The 25,351-nt window shown below is 46.6% G+C and overlaps 1 protein-coding gene and 1 long non-coding RNA gene across 4 annotated transcripts in view; one reads left to right on the top strand and one right to left on the bottom strand.

The window, feature by feature from the left end:
- Positions 1-25,351, bottom strand: part of LOC116941576 (extracellular sulfatase Sulf-1-like) — a 183,177-nt gene that overhangs the window by 65,642 nt on the left and 92,184 nt on the right. The window lies entirely within an intron of this gene.
- Positions 1,438-25,351, top strand: part of LOC116941578 (uncharacterized) — a 48,166-nt gene continuing 24,252 nt past the window's right edge. The window contains exons 1-2 of one of the 2 annotated variants that reach the window (XR_004402699.2): positions 1,438-1,851; positions 24,106-24,218. This is a non-coding gene — a long non-coding RNA (uncharacterized LOC116941578). The remainder of the gene's footprint in view (positions 1,852-24,105; positions 24,219-25,351) is intronic. The other variant, XR_004402700.2, reaches the window with a different exon arrangement.

The raw sequence follows: 25,351 nt of genomic DNA on the forward strand, positions 1-25,351 counted from the left end.
TTCATAGCGCAGCGTAGCGCTAACCGCTACACTATCGCTCCTACGTAGCCACACACACACACAGCCTCACACACACACACGTTCACAAGCACGTATACGAACACACGTACAGGGCTATGTAACAGGCCAACTATGCTGCTAAGAATTGTGCGCGCGTGCGTCTCGTTATGGAACTGTGGAGGAGGAAAACAAACAGAAGCACATTCTTACTCTTTGGTTTTTTCGGTAAAGTCACGTAGGTATAAATTAAATAAATTAAAATAAAGCAATTAAATCACGACGTTTCGGAGGCAACACAAGCTTCCGTCTCTTCAGGTGGAACAGTTACAGCAAGATCGCTGCATCAAGTACTTTTCCGAAAAAACCACAGAGTATGAATTTATTGCAGTCACGAAAGCTTCAAATCTAGAAAGAGGCACATTCTGTTTTGTACGTCAATGTCACGGACCTGTTCGTGAGACTCCCGACAGCACGGAACGTGAAGCGTACAGAAAGTACCTCCCCCCCCCCCCCGTATGCCGCCACCACAACGCCGCAGCGCTGCAATAACGCGTCTCTTTAATCAGAGCCAGCCCCTGGCGTAGAGCGCATCAAGAGGAAATGTGCGCGCGGCTGTTCTTTGTTTGTATAGCTGGCCGTGTTTGCAGCCGCACCGTGCTGCTCTGCGCTGCGCTTGCGCGCTTCCCCAAACAGTCCCGACAATGCCACGTCCAGCTCTCGGGTCTCACTCGCGGGGACAATGACATCACCGCCAGCGTGCGCTCTCTCTCTCTCTCCGTGCTCTCTCTCTGTGAGCTCTCTCTCTCCGTGCACTCTCTCCGTGCACTCTCTCTCCGTGCACTCTCTCTCTCTCCGTGCACTCTCTCTCTCTCCGTGCACTCTCTCTCTCTCCGTGCACTCTCTCTCTCCGTGCGCTCTCTCTCTCCGTGCGCTCTCTCTCTCCGTGCACTCTCTCTCTCTCTCCGTGCACTCTCTCTCTCTCTCCGTGCACTCTCTCTCTCTCTCCGTGCACTCTCTCTCTCTCTCCGTGCACTCTCTCTCTCTCCGTGCACTCTCTCTCTCTCCGTGCACTCTCTCTCTCCGTGCACTCTCTCTCTCCGTGCGCTCTCTCTCTCCGTGCACTCTCTCTCTCTCTCCGTGCACTCTCTCTCTCTCCGTGCACTCTCTCTCTCCGTGCGCTCTCTCTCTCCGTGCACTCTCTCTCTCTCTCCGTGCACTCTCTCTCTCTCCGTGCACTCTCTCTCTCTCTCTCCGTGCACTCTCTCTCTCTCCGTGCACTCTCTCTCTCTCCGTGCACTCTCTCTCTCTCCGTGCACTCTCTCTCTCTCCGTGCACTCTCTCTCTCTCCGTGCACTCTCTCTCTCTCCGTGCACTCTCTCTCTCTCCGTGCACTCTCTCTCTCTCCGTGCACTCTCTCTCTCTCCGTGCACTCTCTCTCTCTCCGTGCACTCTCTCTCTCCGTGCGCTCTCTCTCTCCGTGCGCTCTCTCTCTCTCCGTGCACTCTCTCTCTCCGTGCACTCTCTCCCTCTCTCTCCGTGCACTCTCTCTCCGTGCACGATCTCTCCGTGAGCTCTCTCTCTCCGTGCACTCTCTCTCCGTGCGCTCTCTCTCCGCACGTCGTCGCGCACCGCCGCGTGGGCCCATCGAGGTCCCTCGACGCAGCAGCCGCCCCTGCGCAAGGGGACCGCTGGCAGCTGGGGGGGGGGGGGGGGGGGCGTCGGTCGCAAGGACCACAAGAAGCACAGGCGCCCCATTCATCTTCATCAGCCCGGCAGAGGCTCGCCGGGGCGACAGGAGGAAAGTGGAAACTGATACGGCAGGCCGGTGGGAAGAGCCCCAAAAGCAAAAAGGTGGGTTACGTTGACTAGGGAGAGACAGAAGAGGGGACTCGTGGAGGAGCCGTACCTGCTAAGTGCCAGAGCTCGGGTTAAGAATGACAGCCAATTGCTGAGAGTGCCATGCTGGAGTGAAAACACTCATCTCCATTTTCAAAACTTTCTAATATTTTTTTGTTGGGGTAAATCATTACTTTTGTACTTGTCACAAACTGTCCACCGATCGTGCTATCAGAGCGCTGTGAAAGCAGCGAACCAACCATTTATCTTCTATAACTCACTATGACAGCAGAGCTACGTGTGACATTTGGGACTGACCCAGAAGTCTCGTCAATGGTCTTTCCCCTGACATCTCTGGAGGGCCTGTCCTACCACACAGCCTCTAGGCCCACCACATTAAGATACACGCATGAGCCACGAAGTCTGTCAAACCGCCAACTATTCCCTCGGAGCTGGAAAAGGTCAAATTACGTACGACACTAGATTTTACGCAATGGGGAATTTTTCGTGAAATCATTGGTGAGAAAACCAGCTCACTACACTGGAAAACCTGTTTCCTTTGAATCAGGAGGCTGTCTGGATTCAAATCTGAGCTGTCAGTTCTCAATGGTGACTCAAACCCCGGAGACAACGCAGCACCGTCCACTTTCAAGACTTAAGATTTAAAGGTGATCACTGGGTGCTAAGGATAGCTGTCAGGAACTTCACTAAGACGCTCACCTCAAGCCAGGCATTGCTCGAGTCTGTCAACGGACACCTGGGCTGGTTCGCAAGGGATGACAGCATCGCGTGATTGCCTCATTCGAATCCAAACTCTTCTCTGCCGCCATTCCTCGCATTTTGTGATGAGCTATCAGGTGCATCGCATTTATGCATCATAAAAAAGGTACATTTTACAATGCCAAATCCTTCTCCTTAATGAATAAATAGACAAATGAAAAATCCATTGGTGTATGTGCAGAGCCCTTTTGCAAATCCACTGCTGGATGAGGGCCTCCACCACAGAATGTGGGTCTCGAGAGTCATTTGGTGAAACTTGTCGGGTACAGACAATCGGCATGGGAACACTTAGGTACAGTACAACAATGGATTCGGTTGCACTGACCTCTACTGCCATTACGCTAACCCAGAGTCTCCTAACACCTCATATGATTGGTGGTCCACTATTCAAGCTGCACCCTTCTGAGATTCGATGAGGTGGGGAGTATTGAGGGTGACTTGGTCTGAGGTACACATCTAGAAGTGTCTAAACAGATCTAGCGGAGGGCTGATCACTTCTGTTTTTGAAAAAGAGACTTTTAAGTCTCCAATGGGCTCTCACACCTCGTTATAAATAAAGTGCACGTGATCATTCGGGCTGATATAACCTTAAAAATGTGTCCAAGAGAACATGTTTTTTTCTCTCTCTCTCTTGCGTGACTTTAAACAACTGTGAGAACGAAGCAGTGGTCACACGTCTGCTTGTTCCTCTCATTAAAAGCTGGCAAAAAAAAAACGCGGTTCGCTCCAAAATTTTCAGCAAAAAATATTTCGCCAATTTTTTTTTAAAATGAAAAATTAAGGGCTGCGGTTCTGGGGATTTGGCAATCAGCGGCCCCCATCCTGCCGCGGGAATTTGCACGACCACAGGCTGGAAAGTCACCGCCCGGGTGTTTGTGAGAAGCATCCAATTGACGTTTTATCACGGAGATCACACTGCACCATCGTTAATCACCACGGCAGCAGAGTAAATAATATCTCTGCCCTTTTTAGTGGTGCCTCAAGGCGAAACTTCACCGGGTTTTCTTTTTTGAGGGGAGAATTTCCGAGACGTTTTAATACGATGGGTTTAAAAAAAAATCCCGACTGATTGATGCAATGTCACTTTAAATGCCGCAGTAAAAAAGGAAACTAGCCAGTGAAAAAAGTTAACCTGTGAATAATGCAGATAAAACCATAAACTATAATGATTGGAGATAGCTTTTATACCTGATCTGCTGTCTTAATTAAAATTGTACTTTGAAAAAGGTTGTACAAAGAGAGAAAAAGATGACAGTGTCATCATCGGCATTCAACGTGTCCTACTGCAACAGGATAGGGCAATTTATAAGTTATCGTCCATTGTGAAATAATTTTAATTGGAAAGCACTTTGAACTGCACGACTGAATGTTGGGGCTCTGCGAAAGATAGGGTTAATAACAAGAAAAAAATAAAGTTTGAGCGCATATCAGAATCAATGGAAACACGCAGGGATGTCAGTGAACACGGGGAGCTCTCTGAAAGCTCTTTACGAAGCGTCACCAGCACCACGGTGTGGACACGGGGACAGCGATGAATCTCACGCGATACAATCTACACACTACCAATTGGGGCGGGGGGGGGGTGGAGGGGGTGTGGCGGTGGTGCAGCGGTTAGGGCGCTGCACTACGAACCCAGCGACCCCAGTTCGATTCCCGCTCACGGCCACCATCAGTGACGATTATCTGAACCGGTCCACGGCCGTCCCTAGGTCGACTCAACCTAAAATGAGTACCCGGTGTGGTGTGTAAACATCGCCACTGGGGAGACAAAGGCGACCGGGCGTGGTGTTAGTCACTCATCCCCTCGTGTGCCGTTCCAGCCTTCACAGGTGCATGCTAACAGCACTTGCCCCAACAGTCTGCTAACGCTATATGGGGGATTGTTGTAGTGTTATTGACCCAGGTGGCACTGCTGCCTGAATATAATAATTTGCTATTAATATGATACCTCTATGGAATGGAGTAACGAATGAGCTACACACCGACTCAACAAACGCATATTAATTTCCTCAACAAATGGGACCTGAATATATAAACTGCCCTTTTGAATTTTACACGAGAATTTACTCATTTTGCTTATTTGTCCAAGAGAGCCAAACTGATTGGTAGGATTATTTTACAGGAGGGTCCTGCTTTGTTTTTTTTAAAGATGTTTTCAGACAATTAATGAGTTAAGACCAAAACAGGAAGATTTCTCCACAACTCTGGCTGTCGCCTGATGAAGCTGGTTGTAATTACCGGTGGAACATCACGGTACTTTAATTATAAATATTCTCTGTTAACTCTCCAACACAGCGGTGTACTGAACTCGTAACGGATTGGCATGTTTTGTTTACGTGGCAAACCTTACTAAGTGGCTGTGTTGGGTGGTGGTAGGTTTAACGACACATTTATATTTACGCGATTTAACCCAAAAAACCTCTATTATGGATAATATTGGCCACGAAAGCCTACTCCTTGTTAAACTATTTAACGAGTTGTTTATGCAAGTTGGAGGAAACTGGGCCATTGGTGCAACACTCGATCCCCCTACAGATGGACACAGATGGCGATTATTCCACTTCCTGTACCGCCTTCTCCTGGTGAGCCAGGGTACGGCACCTCCTCGACGCCCATAGGAAAAGAGAGTTTCACAACATTTTTGTGTGCTCTACCAACCCCCACTGCCTCCACAGTGATGGATTAAAGGAGTGCATGCACACCACAGTCTGGCTAAGAAGCAGAGAAGAAGGAGATACCTCCCGCTATGGACAGCCTACATTCGCTAAGCTCGGCACAAGATTTTGTAATTATTGCGCGTGTACACACTTCCAAACTGGCACTGCTGATCCCTAGGACCGCGTGCCCCCCCATTGCCCAAAGATCTGCGGATCCAGAATTTGACTCTTCAGCAACCTCAAGAGCGACCACTGAACCTGATGGACGTCATCCTCGAACCCCGAGGGACTGCTGACGACAATGGCATGGTTGCATGACAAGGATGTCTGGCCAATTGATTCATTTGTAAGCACCAAATCTTCTGCAGATTCATTTAAAATATAACTGGTGCTGCCGTTGTACAATTGCTATTGTTTTACACGTGTAAAGCAGCTTCGCAACATTTTGTTTCCGTACATTAGCATCGACAGGTAAAGGTGCAGCCCCTGCAATTGCTTTGCGCACACCCACTGATGGTAGAAGGGCCTCCCCCAGAGGGATCTCCAGAGAGCCCCCTCCAGATTTGATTTGGCCTCATTTACCACGCTGCACGGACATCTTGGAAGAGGTGGGAGTACCCACACTTTACCCCACCACATGCAATCTGACATTTGTTCTCTCTAATTTTAGAACAACCCTCAACAAACGTGTTACGGAGAACATGCTATGAACAACAAACATCAACGAGAAGTGACCAAAAATTCAAAGATGGACCCTTCCTGGCTAAGAAGTCTCGAGACTCAGTGGGTGACTTTCTCGACAAACAAAGTACTATTATCAAGGACCGTCTTATTATAAATCAGAGCCAATCACCGCTGGCGGTACGGTACTTGCGGTACGAAAAGAATTGGAACACTAGAAGCGTGAACACCTGCAAGAGCGAACAAAGGCTGTCTGATGAAGTCTGTAACATAATCTGTCTGTCGTGTGGAGACGGGCGTCAAGGTTAGGTACCCGGCGTTAGTCCGTCTGCACGTGCAGAATCTGGCACCGTGCGAGGACTTTGAGGAGCCACGTCATGCACGTCAAGGGCAAAAAAAAAAAACTGCTCCACGAGTGAACCGAAGCATTGTGATTATTAATACAACAACAATTATAATAATCATGATCAATGGCGGCGTAGTGGTAACGCAAGGGCCTGGGTTGTAGATTACAGACTCGGGTGCCTTTCTGTGTGGACTTTGTATAGGCTCTCCCCGTCTTCTGCCTGGGTCTCCTTCCGGGTTCTACGGTTTCCTCCCATCGCGAAACAAAAAAAAAGAAAACCACACCCAATGTAAACGGTGTCAGCCAAACTTTCCAATGCTGAACAAATAAAAAAAAAATCACTCAATTGGGATTACACATGGCAACATCGCGCCCCCCCCCCCCTACTGCGAAAAACTTGGCAGGACACTCCTGAAAAAAATAAAACCTCGAAACTTTCCTGGGTAAAACAAGCGTAACATTAAAATATCCAAGTCACGTCCCAGTGTCTGGATATGCAAATGAGTGACAGGTTTATGAGCTCAACTTCTTGAGGTGCCCTGAGCCAAGTGATGTGAATTCCACATTCCGATGACAGAGGAAATTCATTGCAGAGACCGGCCTCTTTGACGAAGCGATTGGTACTCATTTTATGGGCCCCAAGAAGAAGTCTCATTTATTTATTAACCAATAAAAGCCTAATTTAGTGCCAATATTTATTATATATAAAGACCTGCATTGGTGCATTTGGGCAATGCTGCAGATTAAGCTTTTTTTGTATGGAACGAAACCAGAGTGCCCAGAGAAAACACAGCCATATGAAGAGATAGCGCACAAACTCCTTGACAGGCCAAAAACATGCTTGCTGTACTACCTTACAAAAGAACATCACTAGTATTATTAGGTTTCCTAGGCAATGTTAGAGATGGATAGATAGAGACACTAGAGTCATGATTATGGTCAGGATTTGATCGGATGGATGTGCTCATTTGACCAGTGCATGGCATAGGCCAGTGATGTTTAAACTATCAGTGTGGCCCTTGATGGATGTCCATTGTTCTTTTCATATGAGGACCCTTAGCCTCAGACGGCTCCAGTGCTGCGATTGAGGTATATGAACCATTATACATTCATTATACATTCACCTTGCACACAGATAGCTTTGGGACACACGGGGAGTTCTGTTGCTGCTCAAAGTCTATAAAGGCATGTCAATTACTGTAAATATGCAATTAATTGCTTAGCTTATAGGCCAGGTGACAGCCGATTGCTAATTCCAAACTATAATGGTTCTTAGCCACTGCAGATTATGTCTGTGAAACAGAACCTTGCGCGATAAGTTTGGCACGGATATCAAACGTACTAATGATTTTATTTGACATTGAACATCAAGGGGCAGTGAGATGAACTAGCGGTAGTGTATTCACCACTTGCTGCAGAAGTTCATGGTTTGAATCCCGCGGCCGCCCTGGTTCAAATGCAGCGGCCACCCTTTTTATTGCGGTGGGTTGTATTAACCGTAAAATGACATGCCGTCTGCTTCACAGCGGACGTTAAGGATCCCACGACACCAATCTGAAGAGCAGGCCACTGTGTGCCAGTGTTATAGTCCAGAGGGGCCCCGAGGGCGTACCCATGGAGCCGTGTGGGGCTCGTGAAGCGTTAGGGACAAGAAATGACTTTGGGCCGGGCTCGACCAAGAATAGCCCAAACGCGGTTTTGGGTCTGATTTCACGGGGCTGTGGAAACGCGCGCTAGCACGAGTATCTCCCCGTATTCGCTTCACGCCGCTGCGCAAAAAAAACGTCTGCAACGGGAGCCCACCCTTAACATCTCCGCTGTAAGCTGCTGTTAGCCTGTGCATTAAATCCTTTCAACAAGCGTCTCCCAAATGTAGGGATACGGTTACATTATGATGGTGTGGCAACCCTGCAGTGCCTTCGGCTCAATCACAGTCGCGTGCACCCAGCTAAAGCTTGATGAACAATGGTTCAAATGGGAGCAACAAGAAAAAAATATAGGCAGCGTATGCGGTGCAAGTGTTTCATGGGTGAGTGGGTCGCATAAACCAACCGATGACTTTCACAGCAGGTGTTGAGAGTTGGCTGTAGCGTTTCAATGTTACCTTTGTACGGCATAACAACTGGCACGACAACTGCAAAACAGTATGCACAGGATGTGGTCATTTATTAAAATGTGAACCCAGGCTCCAAACGATAAAACAAAGGGACGAGCGATAACGTACTGGCGTGCATTTGGGGAAATATAACTCAATACTGGATATGAACATGAATGAGCCTAAAAAGGAGGGTGTTAATGAGCGCTCGTTGCATGCTGAGACAATTGATTTAACAACACGCACGTTGCAAAAGAAAACTGAACAGAAAGTGAAACTATATATTCTTGGTTCTTTCGGTAAAGTCACGTAGAAGGGAAATAATAAAATAATAAAATTATAAAACAATAAAATTCTCAACGACGTTTCGACTGCAACACAAGCAATCATCATCAGGTGTGAAACCCACAGCAAAAAAAAATGAATAAAAAAAATAACCGCCACTTTTTTCACATTTTCTTGCTGTGGTTTTCACACCTGATGATGATTGCTTGTGTTGCAGTCGAAACGTCGTTGAGAATTTTATTGTTTTATATTTTTATTATTTTATTGTTTCCCTTCTACGTGACTTTACCAAAAGAACCAAGAATATGAATCCCTGCAGTCACGAAAGCTTTAAATCAGAAAGTGAAAAGTACAAAAACATTCGCACTGACAAATGCATTCTGTGGAATCGCAATGAGAGATGGAAAAACAATGGATCGGAGAACAAACACGAATTAGAGAGATCACGACGATCCTGCAGGGAACATCACTGGCAGGGAGGATTCACAATGGTTGAGACTGGTGACGAATGTGAGGGAATGCGTCCGAGAGGATGATCATCATTGGAGGCGGAGGGATGGAGGAGTAGCTTGTGTGCAGGAGTGAGACAGATTTCGGTATTGTGCTAGACCGCGGGGGAAAGGGTGGGGAGGGGTCTTCGTTCAGGCATGGATTGAACAGGGGCTGCTGATGTGATTATGATGGTCAAACAATGGCACGTCATCGTTAATTGAATTTGTGTTTTACATGTTTTTTTGTCCATGATGCAGTTAGTTAGGCTACATGGCAGAATGGATGAAAGAGTTCAACCGACAATTGACCTGCCCTGGCTGTTGATGATTTTCAGAGTTAAGCCAATCAGTGAAGTGCATTTTGAAGGTCATATGATCTCAGTGGTGACCCGAAGAATTCTATTTTAGGGAGGGAAGCAGCTGCTGTAGAGGAGGAGGCGGCGGTTTCACGTTTTAAAAAAATAAAATCACTGTCCTCATGATCAAACAGGCACAGGGTCGTGCTGGTCTCCACATTCTCGTAGCAGAAACAGTGATACAACCAACAGGGTGCACGCTGCGGTGACAAGATATTACATCATTAGACCTCCTTTGCCAGTACCAAAATATAAAAATAGGGTTTTTCCCCTTTTTTTTCTGGCAACAAAACTGAAACCTTTTTTTACAAGGATTCATGTCTGCATTAACCACTATACCTGCAGTCAAAATGCAAACAAAAAACATACTATGATAATATATGCATTGTCCTTGAAACTGATTGGTCCACACCAAGGGACGGCTTTCTTTTGAGCCTCGACCCAATTGGTGCTCGACCAGATGACGCCAAGGTTTAAGGACAACGCATATATTATCATAGTATGTTTTTTGTTTGCATTTTGACTGCAGGTATTGTGGTTAATGCAGACATGAATCCTTGTAAAAAGGTTTCAGTTTTGTTGCCAGAAAAAAAGGGGAAAAACCCTATTCTTAAGATATTACACACTGGTTGTTATGCTGAAAACCATTTTCATTTGAGCTGATATTTGACACATCTCTTTTTTTAATGAATCCAGGCCCCTTTGACTACTTGGGGCCCTGAGATTTTGCCTGGCTTGCTTGTGTGCTGAGCGCTGCCACTAATGACAATGACGGAGCCGGGTTGACTATGGCGAGAACAGGAGTTCACGATCTTATTTATTTTACGCTCTGTTGATCAACTGAGCTGCATCCTGACCCGCAGTTTTGAGCTGCAGGGGAATCGCCCTCTAGAGTGGCAATCACTGTGCCTGAACCCTCCACTCGGGGCTCAGGCAGGAGCGAGAGCTCCCCTTGCATATGGACAAGCTGTCTCCAATGCCACCCCCCCCCCCCCCCCCCCATACAAATAGTCTGCATTTACTGCATTTACACTGCACATTTTTCTCTCTTTTTTAAACGTCCACTTGCCGAACACGAGTGATGTTTAATTTCTGAGCCACTCCTATGGCTGCAAAGTAATTTTCCTACAATTTCCCAGGCACCCGCCGCCCCCCCCCAACACACACAAAAAAAACCCAACACAAACTACGAATGATTGATGAATTACTGTGAAGTAAAAAAATGTAAAATGCGAACAAGTCGCCCGTGGCAAGCCACCAAGGACTCGTGCCACCCCAGCTTTGTGCTGCAGAGGCAGCGGCGGCGAGCGCTCAGATGTTCGGGAGCGGAGATCAATTTGTTAAACGTCCAACGAGACGCGGGGGAAAGCGCGCACGCTTTATTGATGTGGGCTTAGCATTGGAAGTCGACCCTGGAAAGGGCTCGCTCGATGCGGCGGTGCGGCGATGTGATGCGAACATTAGGAGGGGGTGAAAGATCAAGTGGCCCGTGTGCTGCTCGTGTTAATGTGTCACCAGATCACCTTGTGCTGGGGTCACGGAAACCGGCCTCGCTGTTAAATGTGCACCAGGTTATGGCCAAATAGCGCTCGTTTTAAAATGAATGAATTGTAAATGTGACACCGCGCGTGTGTGCCGTTGTCAATGAATACAATGAATGCCATTTGGCACAATTTTAATTATAAACATGAGGTTCATGATTAATTGTTCAAGCACAATATATCGGTTGTTCACGAACTCTTTCTACCGAAGCTATGGACTCATTAGAATCAGAATGCAGCCTGTATGTTATGACATTCGTAGCCTTCTCATCCCCAAGTGAAAATGTGAAACCATTTATCAGAAAGGATACGGTGGAATCGGGAAAAACAATAAATTTGTATTCGTCTAAAAATTGTGCTGAGAAAAACCACACCATTCGTAGGTAAGGAATACACTATAGAACGACCACAAAAAGTAAAAATAGGATGTGTCTGGCCAGGTTAACGTGAGCGGAAAAACTGAAAAATGTGAGCAGAGGCACAACATGAAAAACCACCCAGACATGCATATACACACACGTGACATCACCCCCGTGATAGTTCGGGGAGGGTCACAAGAGACAACAAAAGCCGAGTCGCAGACTTCCCCTCCCACTCATCACGGGAAGAAATGAATCACCACCGGTCTTGGGAAACCCTGCACAGCATTAGCACCGACTCCCCCGCACACAGGAACAGTCCTGATTCATAATAAAACGGTTTTTGGGTTAGATCGCGTTATTTATAAATGTGTCGTAACCCTCCACCACCCGACATGGCCAAACAGTAAAAAATGTGCCACGTTTACAAAAGACGAATAGTTCACTACTTTAGCCCACCGGCGTGTTGAAGAGTGAATCAACATCATTTGTCTTTTGTAAACGTGACACATTTTTTTGTACTGTTTGGTCGTGATGGGGTGGTGGTGGGTTACGACGCATTAATAAATAACGCGATCTAACCCAAAAACCTTTATTATGAACAAAACATTGATCGCAAAAGCCTACGTGTTAAAAGGACCAGTCCTGTGATGCGCCTGACATGCTTTTGCACCACAGCTGCGTAGGTTCTCGCGGTTGTGCCGTATTGGCTCTGGGATGGGGTTTTTTTTTGTTGGGGGCGGGGGGGGGGTGTAATGTTCCAGTAGACAAAGTGCTTTTGGCCACCGGGACGGTTTTAATCACAGAGCTACGCTTTGGCAATTAAGCAACTTTATATAAATTTGCATCGTTTTTTTTTACGCTTAAAAGGGCACGGAGATAATTTCTCACACTTTGAAGGAAGCTACCAATGAACTGCAGTCGTTAGAATCTCAGTAGCATTTGTTAGCTTCGGTAAATTATTTTACGTCCTGAACCGCAGTAAATTCATATTTCACTTGAACAAGATTCACGCATTTTTTTTTCTCCCACGGGAACATTTTGAGCAACGAATTGTCTTTTTTTTTTATAAAAACTGCACATTCATCGATAACAACCGCCCGAAGGAGTAACGCACAAATATAAAAAAATATATATTATAAATATATTACAATAGGTTAAATGTATAGCAAATAGGTGAATTATATAACAATGGGTCAAATATATAGCAATATTTTAGTTGACATGCCAGGAAGAAGGGGAGACCATGCGAAATGTTGAGTTTTTTTGTTATATATGCTCACGCATCACTGCCAACGCAGTAAAAACCGTTTGTCTTATTCCGTGGATGATGTCAAAAAGATATCAGAGGGCTCTCACCATCCACTCTGCAGCAGACAAAATGCGTTGGTCAGGCCCTGCAAAAGTACTCGTGGCAGCCGGCGATTTGAATCATCAAACGCTTGAAAACTGCCTCGGTGACAGGCGACTTAAGTGCCATAGCTATCCAGCCAGGCGTGTGTGTATAGGATAACACGAGTGGGTGTACACATCCTTCGCATATATCTGATGTAGTCTACTTAAAGGCCAGCTCAGTATGCGCCGTTTGAAATAATATTTGGAACGCCTTTTCTTGCGCCGCGATAATAATGTTGCTCGCTTTGTTTGGCTGTCAAAGTGTGAAAGCACGCAACCCTCCCATGCCTCAGGTACAGGTGCTCGATAGCGCAGGGGAACTGGGATTCCTCGTTGGCTTTGAGCACTTCCGTTTTTAAAGTGTGCGTGTGTGCGTGTGCGCGCATGAGTACATGTGTTCGGACACGTGTGTGTGTGTATATATCTATTTGTAGAGGGAGCAGTAGTACAGCGGTTAGCACGCCGGACTAAGAAACCTGGTGACCCAAAATCGATTCCAGCTCGTGGTCAACATCAGTGACGATTATCTGAACTGGTCCTGGGCCTCTCCTAGGTCGACTCGGCCTCAAATGAGTACCTGGTGCAGTGTATAAACATCGCCAATAGGGAGACAAAGGTGGCTGGGCGTGATGCAGGCCACCCACCTCCTTGTGTGCAGTGCCACCCTCATTGATGCTCGATAACAGCGCTTGCCCCAAAAGTCTGTTAAGGCTATACAGAGATCTTTGTCTGTGTGGGTATTTACGTCTGTATGTATTCAGGTGAATGTATATGTGTGTATTTGTGTGTGTGCGTGTGCAATAATAAATGTGTTCTTGCAGATATGCATGTCTGTATCTATGTATTGTATGCATGAGTATATCTGTTTGGATATGTATCTGTGTGTGGATATGTATCTGTGTGTGGACGAGTGACCGTATTTCGGCATGTGTGTATGCATGTTTTTGCGTGTGTTGACAGCTGCAAGAATCTACGCCACGTAATAACCTCGAGATTTTGTTTTTACAACAAGTGGCATGGCAGCTCGTTTCTCATAAATAATAATAATGAAGGCCTATACCCAGGAAAGCCTCACCGAAACTGAACACTCTTATTCAGGAGGGCACTGCATTGGGATGTTTGGCCAATTCCCTTGCTGAGCATTTGATGGGTAGCAGGAAATCGGAGCAATCATAGAAGGCATACATGAGAGAGAATAACCCTCAAAAATCCACACAAATAGATTCAAGAATCCATTGCTGTTTTTTTTTAATCAATAAGTAGAATATCATTCCCATTAATCTCAATTCAAGAGCTTTATCCAATCCCATGGAGCTGTTAGATTAATCCCACCAACTACAAAAAAAATCCCTAAAAAGTCAAAACTAAAATGCCTCTTCTCAAATTAGCAAATGGGCGTTAATTGCCAGTTGCACTCACCGGCAGTTTTAAGCCAGTGGGAGCAAAAGCTAAATAAAATAAGATAAAGGGCCCCATTAGTCCTGATTACTAGGGGCATTGCACACGTCAGGAAGCCCTCACTGCAAAGAGCTACGTGGGAAGAAGCAAGTGTAGGGTCACTGGCAAATGGCCCTCAAATGTGAGGCACTCAGTGCTGGATTGCGGCCTAACCGGCTGGATCGCTGGGCAATCACATCAGATCACGTGTCCCAACGCTCCTCTCCACGCAGCACGGCTTCACGCCAATGGGGCAGAATCCCATCGGGCAGGGCCATGCATTTACAGCAGTGCCATAAACCTCCAAACGCGAAGCAAACATTCCACACAGGGTCACCTTGCTGGAATGTCACAAACCTCGTCCGTATATAACTTTTTTTCGTGATTTTTAACGACAGTACAGCTAACGCGCAGGACAAAGTCCACCGTTTTCCCCAGCAGTGAGCTAGGAAAATAGAATGAAAGCGAAAGTAGTTTATTAAGGGGGCATAGGGAAAAATAAAAGAGACGATAGGAGGAGAAAAAAGTTGAGAAGAGAGGGTGCCCAGTATAATTCATGTAATGGGAAGAAAGATTACATTGAGAACAAATCGAGAAAGGGAACCAAAAGTCTCACCCATTCCTGATGAAAATTGATTGCGATTCTGATAGTTCCTGCTCTTCAGCCAACATGAGTCCACGTGTGGTGGTACACAATTGTAATACAAAGCTTCCGAGGAGGGGTTAGTGGATTGTGCCGAAATTAATGCACGTAATGCCCCTCAAGTGAGTTGCCGGTATGAAACAGTGAAGAGAATAACCTGATGCTTGTACCGCCTACGTACGTGTCCAGCTTGGAAGACAGGAGTATATAAAATAAAGACGCAAATCGTGGGCACTTTTGTTAAAAAGGGAAGCGGAGAAAAATACCAACGCAAAAAAACGGAGGGAAATTGTGGTTTAATATACACGCCACTGATTTACTAAAGTGCCCTTCGCGGTTGCAAAGGTCACAGGGGAAGAGCAGAATGTTATTTAATTTACTGTCAAGTCACCACAGTCTGGCAACCATCTACATTTCCTCCCTGGGGTTTGTATTTTGAAATACCACCGCTCTTTAAAGAAACATTTATAAATGCAAAAATGAGTTGTTGTTTTTGCACAAGTGTGCCCATGTAAATTGAACACCATTACTCATGAATGCCACATTCAGTTGATCTGAATGAATAATTGGGATGATATTGACGCGAAAAAACATTTCTGGAATTCTACGGACCCAATGTGTTCTCAAAACATCTCATTCTGTTTGCTTTTGCTAAATATTTATGCAAATTAATTCCAAATATTGCACACGTGTTGCTGTATCATTGCTGCAATATCAACCCCGCTCCATGGTTAGTTACTGTCGGAAGCTAATCTATTTCATTGTTCCATTCAGCATTACATAATTATTTTTTATAAAAAAAATATTACAATACTGGTTTTCATATAGACTATTAAACCACGGTGAGTTTATTGCTATTTTGCTTACTTATGCGGGGAAATCCGTTGATAGATACCAAACTAAATTAATATGTGGAAACTATGGCAAAAAAGCATTGCATTTCAAAGGCTCTCTCTACACGTTTCGCACCAATCCTAATTCACTTGATGAATCTTCTCACGTCCTCCCGGTTCACTTTGTCCAACAGAGCCGGTGTGATTTGCCTACTGAAACCAAACTGCAGCTTTAAGCCGAGGACGCCACTGATACCTCATGGTTGTGGCATGCGCACATACGGCGGCGGTTGGCTACGTAAGGTGCGAAAAAAGTTGAACATACAAACACAGCGGGGTTATGTCCTGGCAAAGCCCGGAGGCCGCACAATTGTTCCCGCGCTCGGCCAATCCAACACACAGATGTCTCTTGTAAACAATTGCCGACGGTACTGCACGAGACCAGGGTCACTAGAAACCATCAGGTAACCTGTAAATGCTTTGCACGTGCGTTACACGACAATAGTCCCATGGTCTGCTTGGGCACAGACATTGTGTTTTATATATATTAAAAAAAGCGTTAAGTTGCCTTAGATTGCATTATTTAGGTCAAATAAGGTTAAACATTTTTTTCTGAAGTACAAAGAAAGCAAATATCAAACGTTGGACCTTAAACATTATTGCTAATGTCACGTAAAGCCTCCCCAAATCCACTGCCCCTCTAAACAATCTCTGTGGCATTTTTTCAATGTGCACCTGCCCTGCTGAGCTTACGCCTAAGCTCAACGGGGCGGAAATACGGTCTTACGAGTAAATAAACGTGCCCTGCCATCGCCGCCGTGGAAATAAAAAAAATCGTGAAATACAGGTCCTGCCTCGAGCGTCTACGAATATCGAGAGCCACGTGAAGGGTCCACGACGAATGGGCCAGTTCACGGTAAGGCGCAGTGTCTGACGAACGCCAGACGCACAGCGGCAGATGACAATCAGCGACCATCGCCACCGCACACAAGCAGCAGCAGAAGCAGCGGGAAGACGAAGGTTTTGTGAACAAGACGTTGACGTAATATTCCCCCACCACCAGCATCGTAAACCGTGGTTATTTTATGGATGAGCACGCCTTTGCCATGGAGAATGTGGAATTATCACCATTTGGCTCATATCTACAAAATGGAGGGAGCGTCGACCCATTGCCTCATGCTTTTAGCAGTTAAACACTGATTTGTTCGGACCAGTATCACCACCACCATTGTCATATTCATCATCTACAGCAAGCGCAGCAGCGTTACATCATAGTTATCGCCAGCAACCTTGTTCTCGTGTTTATTCTCACGATGGAGCTGCCACATTCAAGATGATCATTATCACACAAGCGGTTATCATCAACGTTGATGTGATTGCCCAGCGATCCAGCCTCTTCATCTCTATCACAGCGGTCATCTCGTAAAAGCTGGACGATACTTGGGTTTATTTTACCACGGCGTAGGCACAAAGCCCACAAAATACAAGCAAAGTCGGGAATTAAATCCAGGACGGAGAACGTCGCATCTCTCTCGCCACCTCCACGGCCACGGATTTAAACCAGAAAAAAAAATACACGCGGAAATTATTTCACCTGCTTGCCCTTTCAGATATTATTGCTCAGCGGAGGAATGTCTGAGCGAGTTCCTGCCAGGGGAGTGTGTTTGTTGGACCACCTCGCTTGCCTCCGCAGGTGTCTCGCGAGGAGCGCTGGCATCGCGTGCCCCTGCGGTCTGGGTGGAGTTATGGCGCTCAGATTCCGAGCGGGTATCTGGCAAATGACAACGGCGAGCGCTTGTGCACGCAGGGGCTAAGAGGACGGACGGGTGGGAGGGGGAATAAATGTGGCGGAAAAAAGAGTGGTGCCGCTTAGAACAACAGGGAGAGAAACGGCACGCGTAGCGAGGAACGTTTCGCGCCGCAGGAGTTGAGGCACGGCAAATATTTGACTTTCGAACGTCCGTCCAGTTGCTTCGTTCCTCCCGCTCGAAATTAAACCGACGACGGAATGTGCGAGTGAATCGGCAGTCGCTGTCAATAACATTCAGAGTTATGAACATTCGTCACGTGCTGCATTATGCAATGCTCAAGCATCGATCTGAGCAAAGAAAAACAACAATACAGCTATGGCTTATTTTCTTTCCTGGGAATCGGGAGACAGAAGGATGCAGAACTCTGAAATACTTCGTACTGCACACACGACTGTGTTGTGCATATTTGCCATTAGCGGATGCTGAACAGCACCAAGCACAAGAAAGCGGTGGCCTCCGTGGTCCGGACTGGTTAAGTTTGTCACAGGCACGACGGATCAACAGATGTGCGACACGGACAGTTTTAATCGTGTTACTTACAAGAGAACGGCTGAGACGGTTTGACATTGGTAAGGGAGGACCGAGTCTGTCCGACAAAGACCGCAGCTGGTGTCCATACCTACCACGCGCGTGTGCGTGCACGCGCGCATCCATGACCCCCCAATGCATTTCTGCGACGCTCGCTGTACGCAAGACACCTGGAAGGGTCGCGTGAGCGTCTCGTCCGACAGGCGGACGCCGCCCACCTTTATCGAAACCGCACGGCGCGTCCCCACGCCTCTCCGCAGCAGACATCTCCACCTCCCACCAGCTCCCTGGACTGAACCGCGACCAGACCACCACCACCACCACCCACCCCAACGGCCTTCTCCCGCCATCGGCACCGCTCGTATTATTTCAGCTGCCGCTTTAATTAACATCGTCACGGCCGATGTCAAGTAACGATCAGCGCTCGCAGGTTGTCTCCTCCAAGCTACGACTACTACTACTACCACCATCACCTCTCAAGAGCCTGTGATTAAATAATAAAAAATAACATCTCCTCTGCGGCAGTTGTTTTGTACGCGTTTCATTCCCTTGGCGAATTTCATTCAAGTCCAGGCCCCTTCTGGAAATGTTATTTTATATATATAGTTTGATGAGGCTTCTTATTCAGCAGGAAACACGAATGCTCGTTCCAGAAAACGCGACACGAATATCCCACGTACGGTATGAACGAGATGGGCCGAGATTGGTGAACACTTTGTGCGAGGGCACAATAACCCAATGTTCTTTGCCCTCATGTATTGAGTTCAATTTACTCCACACCCTAGGCCATATGGCGCTTGAAGCCAATGCCACAGGTAACCGAAAAAATACAGCCCCTAATTAAAAACTCTACAAGCTACCGAAACTCCCTCCCCTTGGGACACACAAACACGGCTCCCCACTTCTTCGGCTTCATAATTCACGTTTAACCACTGCAGTATCTGAGCGAGGCAATGAAACAACTGCGATTTTGTTCCCCCCCCCCCCCACCCCCTTATCTGTTGTGATAAATAACACTTGCGCACGTTGTTTCAGATTCTGTTTAAATAACCGGCGTCACTTGTCGGTGATTTAACAAAATGAATTGCGCTGACCGTGGCATCAGCAACGCAATGATTTACATTTGTGATGGCAGGAAGGGAGCGGGTGGGGTGGGGGGGGGGCATGATGAACAACTTTAACGACGATAACAAAGCTGACACGTGAAAATGGACAGCTCCCCAGTGGCAGGAAAGTGTTTTGAGCGTCTGATAATTCTGTCAGAATCTGTTTTTAAACATATATTTGAACCACCGTCGTCAGAGATGGCCGGTGGCCACGATTACCTTTCTGACCCGCCCCTACTGGACATCTGTGAAATAAGAGATCTTAAAGCTCATCGAATTCCTCCAGTCTAAATAAAGATTCTGATTCTGAAATGCAGAGAACACACCTGATAATACGGCCGCCGAGGAGATAGAGCGATTAACACAGCTCGGATTGAGGTGCATGGCGCATTATTACATTACGAGGCAGCGAGAGGTGGGGTGTCAGCTTGGGAAGGCCTTCATCTAGCAGTGGATTGAAACTGGCTGATGATAATGCTTCAGTGATTAACCGAGTGTGTATGTTATTGTATGTTTGAACTTCTTTATCACCGTACGTAGCCAACCGTGCTAATCAGAGGTGCGTTTGGAGGACAACAAACTAAACACGCGAAAAAATAAGTTGAGTATGCTTTGGAGTGTAGGTGTACGTTATTTTCTCCACTTAAAAACTAAAGCACCATAATTATGTGAACATCTCTCCATGAAAAAGTGGCACCTGTCACCAGAAGGTTAAGGGCAAGTCGGATGTTGTGTGACATCACAGCTGACTCGACGTGACCGAGTTCAAGAGATAATAGTGGCCTTCATTTATATGCCTTACATAAACAAGGATACAATATTACAAACAAGGACAAAGAGCCCCCGTACAGCCTTAACATACTTTTGGGACAAGTGCTGTTAGCGAGCGCCTATAAAGGCCGGCACGACACACGAGGGGTGGGTGGCCAACACTACGCCCGACCACCTTTGTCACCCTAGCGGCGATGTTCACATATCACACCAGGTACTTATTTGAGGCCGAGTCAACCTAGTGGAGGCCCAGGATCGGCTCAGATAATCGACACTGTTGGTGGTTTTGAGCAGGGAATCAAACTCCGGAAGTTGGATTTTAGCAGAACGTGCGAACAACTACGTCACCATATGTGCATACATACACGTACACCAATTGATGAAATAACACACGAAGACCCAGACTAAAGTACCGTTAGGCTCATTATGAATCAATGCTATTGAGTGCGGCTTATAAAGCCAAAACTAAGGCACTATTAGGATTCTTATAAGTCAACATTAATACCTGAAACCTGGAGAGCCTGTGATGTAAGTGGCATCGTGGTGGAAACCGACAAGTCAAACAAATTGCAGGATATGTGCTACAACTGCTGTATACTGCAGTTCAACACGTAGGCTTTCGCGACCAATATTATCCATCATAAATATTTTTTGGGTCAGATGGGGAGTTAAATTTGATTGTTTTGGGTTATAAGTGTAAATGTTGTGGGTTTTCTCTCCAACACACCGGTGTACTGAAGTAGTAACCAATCGATACCTTTTGTTCACGTGACAAACCTTACTAATTGGCCGTGACGGGTGGTGGCGGGTTTAACGACACATTGACACTTACGCGCTCCAACTAAAAATAAATAAATAAACCCTTCGCTACGATTGCACACGGTAGATTAGTTTTCGATGATGCCGTCGGGGCAGTCTACATACCTAGAGCGTAGGCTGTGCAACAACATTAGTGCTTCGCTAATTTCCCAGCTGTACTAAGCTGGGGGGATCAAACCGTGAGCTGCGCGCGGGTGGCGCACCGACAATTCGGCTGCCCGGCCTTCGAACACCTCCTCCAGCTGCGATCGTTTTGTCCTGCAGACGGTCTCCTTTTAAACTTTCGACGAGAGAGTTTCAAAACAGCTGCAATCAATTTCTGCGCATTTCTATTTTTGACTGTCTCCTAGCCGTATGTCAAGTTTCTTTGAAAATAATATGTGTATAAAAAGAATAAGTATATAAATAAAAGCCAACATCAGACACGCGAGGGACACTTTTGATAATGCATTAACGCACTTCACCTGTGCAGGCCCCCCAGCTACGGGGGATGGAAGAGAGTGCTCATTGAAGAGAGTGCGCATTGAAGGAATGCACATTTCCAGCGCCCGCTTACAAATTCCAAAACGAATTCATCGCATCTGCGCGGGCGTGTTCGTCGGGCGTCAGACGGCAGGGCCTCTGCATCAGTGGTAGCACTGGACCCAAAGCGAACCAAGACAATGCTCAGAGGGCCCCCAACAGGCAGCTCAAGGGTTGCTCCGGGTTCATTGTCTTTTAGCTGTACGCCTTTTGGCGTCCTCTGGTCTAGCACCGTTTGAGACGAGGCTCAAAAGAAAGTTGTCTCTGGTGTGGACCAATCAGTTTCAAGGACAATGCGTATATTATCAGTGTGTTTTTTTTTGCATTCTTTTTTGCATGATTCCTTGTAAAAAAAGTTTCAGTTTTGTTGCCAGAAAAAAGTGAAAAACCTTATTCTAACAACAAAAAAGTCCGGTTTGCATCACATATCAGCCCCAATTAAAATGGTAATAAATGTAGCGAGCTAATCAATCAAATAATTGTCTATTATGTCTGTCTTGTTTGCATCTCTTAATTTCTATTTCTATTTTCTTTCATATCTTTTAGCTCATGAAAATTATATCTTTATATCTTGTTACCTTAATATGATTTTAACAGGGAAATAAGCTTCTGTTTAGGGCCCCCAATGGACAAGCAAGGCCACTTATTTGCATATACTGTGTTTTTTATTTAGTTTATTTATTTGGTATAGCCCTATGAGCCATTCGGCTCTTGAATCGGGTGCAACCACAACAAACAAAAAACATGAACACGAACAAGAAAACATCTTAAAGTGACTATGTGACTGTGACTGTGGAAACAGAAAATCCATGAAAAAAAACAGCAAAATATTCCTGAAAAAAGCACCGTACACCAACGCTGTGTGCAAAAATCCCAAAAAGCAAAGCAGAGATATCTCCAAAATAAAATAAACTTCATAATCAAAGCCGTGAAGTTACGTGTCAAGTTAATGTGTAACATCACATCTCTGTATATCAATTATTATCATCACGCGTGTATATCCTGGACATCCTCACACTGAGTCTCAAGACTCTTCGCAGTAGGAGACAGTATTGCTGCTATTTTTTGTATATTTCAGCATTGGGATGTTTGGCCAATACCAGTTACATTGTGTATGTGGGGGGGGGGGGGGGGGGGGGGTTCTATGGGAGGAAACCTGAGAACCCGGAGAAAACCCAAGCAGAGCAGGCGGAGAAAATACAAACTCCACATTGTCGGGAATCGAAACTAGGGCTTCTCTGGCTGTTGAGGCGGAAGTGCTACCACTTGTGCCACCCCACAACCCCACGTACGTATAAAACACAGTTTTGAGCCGCTAAAGAATGACGCACGTTTAAACTCGCGCACAAGTTGAAACAGTACCGTGCGTGAGAGGCGGGAAAGACAAGTGAGATTGTTACCACGACAAACAACGAATGCAGCAGTTGCGTTGACGGCCTGCGGACTGCCACTGATGAGCGGTTATCTGAAACCTTGTTAAATTAACGTGCACTGAATGGTCCAATGCTGGCACAAACACTCATCTCTTATATGAAAACTGAACAAAACAGCGACGTGATTCACGTGAGACACCCAGCAACAGCCTCGCTCTTGACTTCCCCTCAACCTCAGTGTCAGAATATCATATTACTTGGTTAACTTAATTCGACTTTTCCCAAAGTTATTTTCCTACCGCACATGAAATGAAATTCTAGAGGTGTGACCGCGTTGCCAGCAACCTCACGATCAATACCGCAGCCTCAGGGGTAGTCACACGCTTGCCACGAAGCTCATGGTCCACCCTAAATCGCACGCACGCACACCATGACAGATGCGGATACCTGATGCACAAGTGGAAAATTAAAACCTAACCAGTGCGCAACCGTGGTCTTCCAGAAACAGACCGTGCAACGGATATAACGACCCAATGCCCTATACACAAACACGCCGGAGACATCACGGCGATCATATACACTGGCCCCCCGGCTCTTGACGCGGCCGTCTGGCTTGACCATCTGAATGTGAAATTGTAGCCAATGCTCCTGCGTCTACCATCAGCAGCCGTACGCAAGAAGAAGAAGACGACGGCCGACCTCGTGCACGTGGAGCTGCATGGTCTGTGCTGGCGGATCACAGCACAAATTTAGACAAGGCATCGGCAGCGGTCCGGCGTGTCACCGCGTGTGACCAGGGGAGCGGGAGCGCAGGGGTTAGCACGCTGGGGCTCCGCATCAAGTCACCCGGGTTCGATTCCCGCTCACGACCAGCACGAGCTACGATTATCTGTGAGCGGTCCTGGGTCTCCCCTAGGTCGACTTGGCCTCAAATGAGTACCTGGTGCGGTGTGTAAACATCAGCACTGGGGAGACGAAGCCTTGCCACCCACCGCTCGTGTTCCTTGCCGGCCTTTATAGGTGAGCGCTATGTATGTACTTGTGTTGAACTTCTTTCACACCATACATTGCCAACTGTGTAAAATCGGAGGTGCGAGGAAACGTAAAAATATTTTGCAACATTTCAAGCAATGGACGCACTTTATCGCAGAGAGATCTCGATCTAACTTGGCTTTAAATATGTTTTTTTACTGTATAAAATTGTTGATTTTATGTACAATGATGTGATGGTGTTTTCGGTGGTAAATTTGTTCTGGAAAGGTAATTCGCATTAACCAAATTTTTTTATATTGACTTGGCTTTAGCTATTTCCGCTTATTCAGAGAGATCTCTCTGTTGTGAAGAAGAGCCATGGCCTGAAGTGTGGCCTATTGTATATATATATATTCCTCTCTATGGGGCAGTGGTATTGATGAACGTCTTGAATATGTTCCGCTGCAGCGCACAGCCTGGGCAGGGCAGCAGCGGTGTGAGTCTGGGCAAAGTGCAGAAGGGCCTTCGGCCGTGGCACACAAAGAGGGGAAACTGAAGCTGGCTTCAATATCCTGTGGCAGGTAGAGTTTGCAGATTTGTTTTTGCTTGCCCGCCCCCCCGCCCCCCCCCCCCCCCCGGTGTAAATTTCTGCTGTGAATTTGTGCCGTGAGAACACAGAATTGGCGCACGGAACCATGCGCGCTGGGCATGGGGAGGGCCCAGGGTGCATGCGGCGATTGCGTGACCCGCGAGGGCGCGTCGCGCGCAGCCGCGCTTGCTCGCGAGTTCCAGCGCCTCGCAAGTGGCAGCTCTGCAAGGGTGGATTAGCGCAGGATAGAAGTGGTTCAAGGGCTACGGGATAGCGGTAGCAAGTACAGCAAGTAGGTTGCCCACCTATATTCTGCACAATCAGAAATCTTAATTTATACTGGAGGAATCCGATGCGCTGTAAAGCTCTTATTCACAGATGTCCAGTAATGGGCTGGTCAGAAAGTTACAGTTGCTACCGTCAGTCTTGTTCTTGTGTCCGGCAAGGTGAAATTAGGAACATTATGTGTGTACGTCAGCGTTATTAAGCCACTGGCTAACCTCCGTGGAGGATTGGTGGATGAGGCGGTGAACTGATGAAGTTCATAAAAACTTGTTTTTACTCTTTGGTTCTTTCGGTAAAGTCACGTAGAAAGAAAATAAATTCAATACTAGAGTACGACGTTTCGATTGCAACACAGGCAACCGTCATCAGGTAGAACTAAATTTGAGAGAGAGACAAAACACAGACACGGAGACACACAGACAGACACACAAGCAGAGAGAGACACACAACATAGACACACAGAGACCCAATGCCTCTGTGTCGAGGCCTTAAATAGAGAGGGGGGAGGGGGGGGGGCAGAGAGAGAGGTGGGTCTGCTGGAGCAGAGAAATTAGCATGTCAATGAAAGACCCGACAAGACTGGCAAGCGACCGAGGGAGAGAAAGAGTGAATGGACCTATGAGAGCCTGGTCAATTTTAGAGATAGAAATTCCTTTCCAGCTCAGACCCCGCTTGCTTGCCCATCACCACATATATAACCTCTTGTTGTAACAGCTCTCTCGCTGGTTCAGCAGTTCCACTGCTGGATTATTTTTTTCTGCCTGAGGACGACTGCTTGTGTTGCGATCGAAACGCCGTGACATATTATTTATTTTATTTTATTTTTCGACCAACGTGACT

This window comes from Petromyzon marinus, chromosome 12, assembly GCF_048934315.1.
Source record: "Petromyzon marinus isolate PM22_M1 ecotype Great Lakes invasive population chromosome 12, UKy_Petmar_22M1.pri1.0, whole genome shotgun sequence".
In the NCBI taxonomy this organism is placed as follows: domain Eukaryota; kingdom Metazoa; phylum Chordata; class Hyperoartia; order Petromyzontiformes; family Petromyzontidae; genus Petromyzon; species Petromyzon marinus.